Here is a 9,734-nt window from a genome sequence, read left to right on the forward strand (position 1 = left end):
CCCCTTCCTATTCACTACCAATGGGACCCCACCCCTTCCTATTCACTGCCAATGGGACCCCACCCCTTCCTATTCACTGCCAATGGGACCCCACCCCTTCCTATTCACTGCCAATGGGGCCTCACCCCTTCCTATTCACTACCAATGGGACCCCACCCCTTCCTATTCACTGCCAATGGGATCCCACCCCTTCCAGTTCATTTCCAATGGGACCCCACCCCTTTCCTATTCACTGCCAATGGGACCCCACCCCTTCCTATTCACTGCAAATAGGGCCCCATCCCTTCCTATTCACTGCAAATGGGACCCCACCCCTTCCTATTCACTGCAAATGGGACCCCACCCCTTCCTATTCACTGCCAATGGGACCCAATCCCTTCCTATTCACTGCCAATGGGACCCCACCCCTTCCTATTCACTGCAAATGGGACCCCACCCCTTCCTATTCACTGCCAATGGGACCCCACCCCTTCCTATTCACTGCCAATGGGACCCCATCCCTTCCTATTCACTGCCAATGGGACCCCATCCCTTCCTATTCACTGCCAATGGGACCCCACCACTTCCTATTCACTGCCAATGGGACCCCATCCCTTCCTATTCACTGTCAATGGGACCCCATCCCTTCCTATTCACTGCCAATGGGGCCCTACCCCTTCTTATTCACTGCCAATGGGACCCCACCCCTTCCTATTCACTGCCAATGGGACCCCATCCCTTCCTATTCACTGCCAATGGGACCCCATCCCTTCCTATTCACTGCCAATGGGACCCCACCCCTTCCTAATCACTGCCAATGGGACCCCACCCCATCCTATTCACTGCCAATGGGACCCCACCCCCTTCCTATTCACTGCCAATGGGACCCCACCCCTTCCTATTCACTGCCAATGGGGCCCCATCCCTTCCTATTCACTGCAAATGGGACCCCACCCCTTCCTATTCACTGCCAATGGGACCCCATCCCTTCCTATTCACTGCCAATGGGGCCCCACCCCTTCCTATTCACTGCCAATGGGGACCCACTCCTTCCTAATCACTGCCAATGGGACCCCACCCCTTCCTATTCACTGCCAATGGGTCCCCATCCCTTCCTATTCACTGCCAATGGGACCCCACCCCTTCCTATTCACTGCCAATGGGACCCCATCCCTTCCTTTTCACTGTCAATGGGACCCCATCCCTTCCTATTCACTGCCAATGGGGCCCTACCCCTTCTTATTCACTGCCAATGGGACCCCACCCCTTCCTATTCACTGCCAATGGGACCCCATCCCTTCCTATTCACTGCCAATGGGACCCCATCCCTTCCTATTCACTGCCAATGGGACCCCACCCCTTCCTAATCACTGCCAATGGGACCCCACCCCATCCTATTCACTGCCAATGGGACCCCACCCCTTCCTATTCACTGCCAATGGGAACCCACCACTTCCTATTCACTGCCAATGGAACCCCACCCCTTCCTATTCACTGCCAATGGGACCCCACCCCTTCCTATTCACTGCCAATGGGGCCACATCCCTTCCTATTCACTGCCAATGGTACCCCACCCCTTCCTATTCACTGCCAATGGGACCCCATCCCTTCCTATTCACTGTCAATGTGACCCCACCCCTTTCTATTCACTGCCAATGGGTCCCCACCCCTTCCTATTCACTGCCAATGGGGCCCCACCCCTTCCATTTCATTTCCAATGGGACCCCACCCCTTCCTGTTCACTGCCAATGGGACCCCAACCCTTCCTATTCACTGCAAATGGGACCCCACCCCTTCCTATTCACTGCCAATGGGGCCCCACCCCTTCCATTTCATTTCCAATGGGACCCCACCCCTTCCTATTCACTGCAAATGGGACCCCACCCCTTCCTATTCACTGCCAATGGGGCCCCACCCCTTCCATTGCATTTCCAATGGGACCCCACCCCTTCCTGTTCACTGCCAATGGGACCCCACCCCTTCCTATTCACTGCCAATGGGGCCCCACCCCTTCCATTTCATTTCCAATGGGAACCCACCCCTTCCTATTCACTGCAATTGGGACCCCACCCCTTCGTATTCACTGCCAATGGGGCCCCACCCCTTCCATTTCATTTCCAATGGGACCCCACCCCTTCCTGTTCACTGCCAATGGGACCCCACCCCTTCCTATTCACAGCAAATGGGACCCCATCCCTTCCTATTCACTGCCAATGGGGCCCCATCCCTTCCTATTCACTGCCAATGGGACGCCACCCCTTCCTATTCACTACCAATGGGACCCCACCCCTTCCTATTCACTGCCAATGGGACCCCACCCCTTCCTATTCACTACCAATGGGACCCCACCCCTTCCTATTCACTGCCAATGGGACCCCACCCCTTCCTATTCACTGCCAATGGGACCCCACCCCTTCCTATTCACTGCCAATGGGGCCCCACCCCTTCCTATTCACTACCAATGGGACCCCACCCATTCCTATTCACTGCCAATGGGATCCCACCCCTTCCAGTTCATTTCCAATGGGACCCCACCCCCTTCCTATTCACTGCCAATGGGACCCCACCCCTTCCTATTCACTGCAAATGGGGCCCCATCCCTTCCTATTCACTGCAAATGGGACCCCACCCCTTCCTATTCACTGCAAATGGGACCCCACCCCTTCCTATTCACTGCCAATGGGACCCAATCCCTTCCTATTCACTGCCAATGGGACCCCACCCCTTCCTATTCACTGCAAATGGGACCCCACCCCTTCCTATTCACTGCCAATGGGACCCCACCCCTTCCTATTCACTGCCAATGGGACCCCATCCCTTCCTATTCACTGCCAATGGGACCCCATCCCTTCCTATTCACTGCCAATGGGACCCCATCCCTTCCTATTCACTGCCAATGGGACGCCACCCCTTCCTATTCACTACCAATGGGACCCCACCCCTTCCTATTCACTGCCAATGGGACCCCACCCCTTCCTATTCACTACCAATGGGACCCCACCCCTTCCTATTCACTGCCAATGGGACCCCACCCCTTCCTATTCACTGCCAATGGGACCCCACCCCTTCCTATTCACTGCCAATGGGGCCCCACCCCTTCCTATTCACTACCAATGGGACCCCACCCATTCCTATTCACTGCCAATGGGATCCCACCCCTTCCAGTTCATTTCCAATGGGACCCCACCCCCTTCCTATTCACTGCCAATGGGACCCCACCCCTTCCTATTCACTGCAAATGGGACCCCACCCCTTCCTATTCACTGCAAATGGGACCCCACCCCTTCCTATTCACTGCCAATGGGACCCAATCCCTTCCAATTCACTGCCAATGGGACCCCACCCCTTCCTATTCACTGCAAATGGGACCCCACCCCTTCCTATTCACTGCCAATGGGACCCCACCCCTTCCTATTCACTGCCAATGGGACCCCATCCCTTCCTATTCACTGCCAATGGGACCCCATCCCTTCCTATTCACTGCCAATGGGACCCCACCCCTTCCTATTCACTGCCAATGGGACCCCATCCCTTCCTATTCACTGTCAATGGGACCCCATCCCTTCCTATTCACTGCCAATGGGGCCCTACCCCTTCTTATTCACTGCCAATGGGACCCCACCCCTTCCTATTCACTGCCAATGGGACCCCAACCCTTCCTATTCACTGCCAATGGGACCCCACCCCTTCCTATTCACTGCCAATGGGACCCCAACCCTTCCTATTCACTGCAAATGGGACCCCACCCCTTCCTATTCACTGCCAATGGGGCCCCACCCCTTCCATTTCATTTCCAATGGGACCCCACCCCTTCCTATTCACTGCAAATGGGACCCCACCCCTTCCTATTCACTGCCAATGGGGCCCCACCCCTTCCATTGCATTTCCAATGGGACCCCACCCCTTCCTGTTCACTGCCAATGGGACCCCACCCCTTCCTATTCACTGCCAATGGGGCCCCACCCCTTCCATTTCATTTCCAATGGGAACCCACCCCTTCCTATTCACTGCAATTGGGACCCCACCCCTTCGTATTCACTGCCAATGGGGCCCCACCCCTTCCATTTCATTTCCAATGGGACCCCACCCCTTCCTGTTCACTGCCAATGGGACCCCACCCCTTCCTATTCACAGCAAATGGGACCCCATCCCTTCCTATTCACTGCCAATGGGGCCCCATCCCTTCCTATTCACTGCCAATGGGACCCCATCCCTTCCTATTCACTGCCAATGGGACGCCACCCCTTCCTATTCACTACCAATGGGACCCCACCCCTTCCTATTCACTGCCAATGGGACCCCACCCCTTCCTATTCACTACCAATGGGACCCCACCCCTTCCTATTCACTGCCAATGGGACCCCACCCCTTCCTATTCACTGCCAATGGGACCCCACCCCTTCCTATTCACTGCCAATGGGGCCCCACCCCTTCCTATTCACTACCAATGGGACCCCACCCATTCCTATTCACTGCCAATGGGACCCCACCCCTTCCTATTCACTACCAATGGGACCCCACCCCTTCCTATTCACTGCCAATGGGACCCCATCCCTTCCTATTCACTGCCAATGGGACGCCACCCCTTCCTATTCACTACCAATGGGACCCCACCCCTTCCTATTCACTGCCAATGGGACCCCACCCCTTCCTATTCACTACCAATGGGACCCCACCCCTTCCTATTCACTGCCAATGGGACCCTACCCCTTCCTATTCACTGCCAATGGGACCCCACCCCTTCCTATTCACTGCCAATGGGGCCCCACCCCTTCCTATTCACTACCAATGGGACCCCACCCATTCCTATTCACTGCCAATGGGATCCCACCCCTTCCAGTTCATTTCCAATGGGATCCCACCCCCTTCCTATTCACTGCCAATGGGACCCCACCCCTTCCTATTCACTGCAAATGGGGCCCCATCCCTTCCTATTCACTGCAAATGGGACCCCACCCCTTCCTATTCACTGCAAATGGGACCCCACCCCTTCCTATTCACTGCCAATGTGACCCAATCCCTTCCTATTCACTGCCAATGGGACCCCACCCCTTCCTATTCACTGCAAATGGGACCCCACCCCTTCCTATTCACTGCCAATGGGACCCCACCCCTTCCTATTCACTGCCAATGGGACCCCATCCCTTCCTATTCACTGCCAATGGGACCCCATCCCTTCCTATTCACTGCCAATGGGACCCCACCCCTTCCTATTCACTGCCAATGGGACCCCATCCCTTCCTATTCACTGTCAATGGGACCCCATCCCTTCCTATTCACTGCCAATGGGGCCCTACCCCTTCTTATTCACTGCCAATGGGAACCCACCCCTTCCTATTCACTGCCAATGGGACCCCATCCCTTCCTATTCACTGCCAATGGGACCCCATCCCTTCCTATTCACTGCCAATGGGACCCCACCCCTTCCTAATCACTGCCAATGGGACCCCACCCCATCCTATTCACTGCCAATGGGACCCCACCCCCTTCCTATTCACTGCCAATGGGACCCCACCCCTTCCTATTCACTGCCAATGGGGCCCCATCCCTTCCTATTCACTGCAAATGGGACCCCACCCCTTCCTATTCACTGCCAATGGGACCCCATCCCTTCCTATTCACTGCCAATGGGGCCCCACCCCTTCCTATTCACTGCCAATGGTGACCCACTCCTTCCTATTCACTGCCAATGGGACCCCACCCCTTCCTATTCACTGCCAATGGGACCCCACCCCTTCCTATTCACTGCCAATGGGGCCCCATCCCTTCCTATTCACTGCAAATGGGAACCCACCCCTTCCTATTCACTGCCAATGGGACCCCATCCCTTCCTATTCACTGCCAATGGGGCCCCACCCCTTCCTATTCACTGCCAATGGGGCCCCACCCCTTCCTATTCACTGCCAATGGGACCCCATCCCTTCCTATTCACTGCCAATGGGACCCCACCCCTTCCTATTCACTGCCAATGGGACCCAATCCCTTCCTATTCACTGCCAATGGGACCCCACCCCTTCCTATTCACTGCTAATGGGACCCCACCCCTTCCTATTCACTGCCAATGGGATCCCACCCCTTCCTATTCACTGCCAATGGGACCCCACCCCTTCCTATTCACTGCCAATGGGACCCCACCCCTTCCAGTTCATTTCCAATTGGACCCCACCCCTTCCTATTCACTGCCAATGGGATCCCATCCCTTCCTATTCACTGCCAATGGGACCCCACCCCTTCCTATTCACTGCCAATGGGACCCCACTCCTTCCTATTCACTGCCAATGGGACCCCACCCCTTCCAGTTCATTTCCAATGGGACCCCACCCCTTCCAGTTCATTTCCAATGGGACCCCACCCCTTCCTATTCACTGCCAATGGGACCCCAACCCTTCCAGTTAATTTCCAATGCGACCCCACCCCTTCCTATTCACTACCAATGGGACCCCACCCCTTCCAGATAATTTCCAATGGGACCCCACCCCTTCCAGTTCATTTCCAATTGGACCCCACCCCTTCCAGTTAATTTCCAATGGGACCCCACCCCTTCATATTCACTACCAATGGGACCTCACCCCTTCCAGTTAATTTCCAATGGGACCCCACCCCTTCCTATTCACTACCAATGGGACCCCACCCCTTCCAGTTAATTTCCAATGGGACCCCACCCCTTCCTATTCACTACCAATGGGACCCCACCCCTTCCAGTTAATTTCCAATGGGACCCCACCCCTTCCTATTCACTACCAATGGGAACCCACCCCTTCCAGTTAATTTCCAATGGGACCCCACCCCTTCCAGTTAATTTCCAATGGGACCCCACCCCTTCCTATTCAATACCAATGGGACCCCACCCCTTCCAGTTAATTTCCAATGGGACCCCACCCCTTCCTGTTCACTGCCAATGGGACCCCACCCCTTCCTATTCACAGCAAATGGGACCCCATCCCTTCCTATTCACTGCCAATGGGGCCCCATCCCTTCCTATTCACTGCCAATGGGACCCCATCCCTTCCTATTCACTGCCAATGGGACGCCACCCCTTCCTATTCACTACCAATGGGACCCCACCCCTTCCTATTCACTGCCAATGGGACCCCACCCCTTCCTATTCACTACCAATGGGACCCCACCCCTTCCTATTCACTGCCAATGGGACCCCACCCCTTCCTATTCACTGCCAATGGGACCCCACCCCTTCCTATTCACTGCCAATGGGGCCCCACCCCTTCCTATTCACTACCAATGGGACCCCACCCATTCCTATTCACTGCCAATGGGATCCCACCCCTTCCAGTTCATTTCCAATGGGACCCCACCCCCTTCCTATTCACTGCCAATGGGACCCCACCCCTTCCTATTCACTGCAAATGGGGCCCCATCCCTTCCTATTCACTGCAAATGGGACCCCACCCCTTCCTATTCACTGCAAATGGGACCCCACCCCTTCCTATTCACTGCCAATGGGACCCAATCCCTTCCTATTCACTGCCAATGGGACCCCACCCCTTCCTATTCACTGCAAATGGGACCCCACCCCTTCCTATTCACTGCCAATGGGACCCCACCCCTTCCTATTCACTGCCAATGGGACCCCATCCCTTCCTATTCACTGCCAATGGGACCCCATCCCTTCCTATTCACTGCCAATGGGACCCCATCCCTTCCTATTCACTGCCAATGGGACGCCACCCCTTCCTATTCACTACCAATGGGACCCCACCCCTTCCTATTCACTGCCAATGGGACCCCACCCCTTCCTATTCACTACCAATGGGACCCCACCCCTTCCTATTCACTGCCAATGGGACCCCATCCCTTCCTATTCACTGCCAATGGGGCCCTACCCCTTCTTATTCACTGCCAATGGGACCCCACCCCTTCCTATTCACTGCCAATGGGACCCCATCCCTTCCTATTCACTGCCAATGGGACCCCATCCCTTCCTATTCACTGCCAATGGGACCCCACCCCTTCCTAATCACTGCCAATGGGACCCCACCCCATCCTATTCACTGCCAATGGGACCCCACCCCCTTCCTATTCACTGCCAATGGGACCCCACCCCTTCCTATTCACTGCCAATGGGGCCCCATCCCTTCCTATTCACTGCAAATGGGACCCCACCCCTTCCTATTCACTGCCAATGGGACCCCATCCCTTCCTATTCACTGCCAATGGGGCCCCACCCCTTCCTATTCACTGCCAATGGGGACCCACTCCTTCCTATTCACTGCCAATGGGACCCCACCCCTTCCTATTCACTGCCAATGGGACCCCACCCCTTCCTATTCACTGCCAATGGGGCCCCATCCCTTCCTATTCACTGCAAATGGGAACCCACCCCTTCCTATTCACTGCCAATGGGACCCCATCCCTTCCTATTCACTGCCAATGGGGCCCCACCCCTTCCTATTCACTGCCAATGGGGCCCCACCCCTTCCTATTCACTGCCAATGGGACCCCATCCCTTCCTATTCACTGCCAATGGGACCCCACCCCTTCCTATTCACTGCCAATGGGACCCAATCCCTTCCTATTCACTGCCAATGGGACCCCACCCCTTCCTATTCACTGCTAATGGGACCCCACCCCTTCCTATTCACTGCCAATGGGATCCCACCCCTTCCTATTCACTGCCAATGGGACCCCACCCCTTCCTATTCACTGCCAATGGGACCCCACCCCTTCCAGTTCATTTCCAATTGGACCCCACCCCTTCCTATTCACTGCCAATAGGACCCCATCCCTTCCTATTCACTGCCAATGGGACCCCACCCCTTCCTATTCACTGCCAATGGGACCACACTCCTTCCTATTCACTGCCAATGGGACCCCACCCCTTCCAGTTCATTTCCAATGGGACCCCACCCCTTCCAGTTCATTTCCAATGGGACCCCACCCCTTCCTATTCACTGCCAATGGGACCCCAACCCTTCCAGTTAATTTCCAATGCGACCCCACCCCTTCCTATTCACTACCAATGGGACCCCACCCCTTCCAGTTAATTTCCAATGGGACCCCACCCCTTCCAGTTCATTTCCAATGGGACCCCACCCCTTCCAGTTAATTTCCAATGGGACCCCACCCCTTCATATTCACTACCAATGGGACCTCACCCCTTCCAGTTAATTTCCAATGGGACCCCACCCCTTCCTATTCACTACCAATGGGACCCCACCCCTTCCAGTTAATTTCCAATGGGACCCCACCCCTTCCTATTCACTACCAATGGGACCCCACCCCTTCCAGTTAATTTCCAATGGGACCCCACCCCTTCCTATTCACTACCAATGGGACCCCACCCCTTCCAGTTAATTTCCAATGGGACCCCACCCCTTCCAGTTAATTTCCAATGGGACCCCACCCCTTCCTATTCAATACCAATGGGACCCCACCCCTTCCAGTTAATTTCCAATGGGACCCCACCCCTTCCTATTCACTACCAATGGGACCCCACCCCTTCCAGTTAATTTCCAATGGGACCCCACCCCTTCCTATTCACTGCCAATGGGACCCCACCCCTTCCTATTCACTGCCAATGGGACCCCATCCCTTCCTATTCACTACCAATGGGACCCCACCCCTTCCTATTCACTGCCAATGGGACCCCACCCCTTCCTATTCACTGCCAATGCGACCCCATCCCTTCCTATTCACTGCAAATGGGACCCCATCCCTTCCTATTCACTGCAAATGGGACCCCATCCCTTCCTATTCACTGCCAATGGGGCCCCATACCTTCCTATTCACTGCCAATG

Source organism: Hemitrygon akajei, unplaced genomic scaffold (assembly GCF_048418815.1).
Source record: "Hemitrygon akajei unplaced genomic scaffold, sHemAka1.3 Scf000099, whole genome shotgun sequence".
Classification (NCBI taxonomy): Eukaryota; Metazoa; Chordata; class Chondrichthyes; order Myliobatiformes; family Dasyatidae; genus Hemitrygon; species Hemitrygon akajei.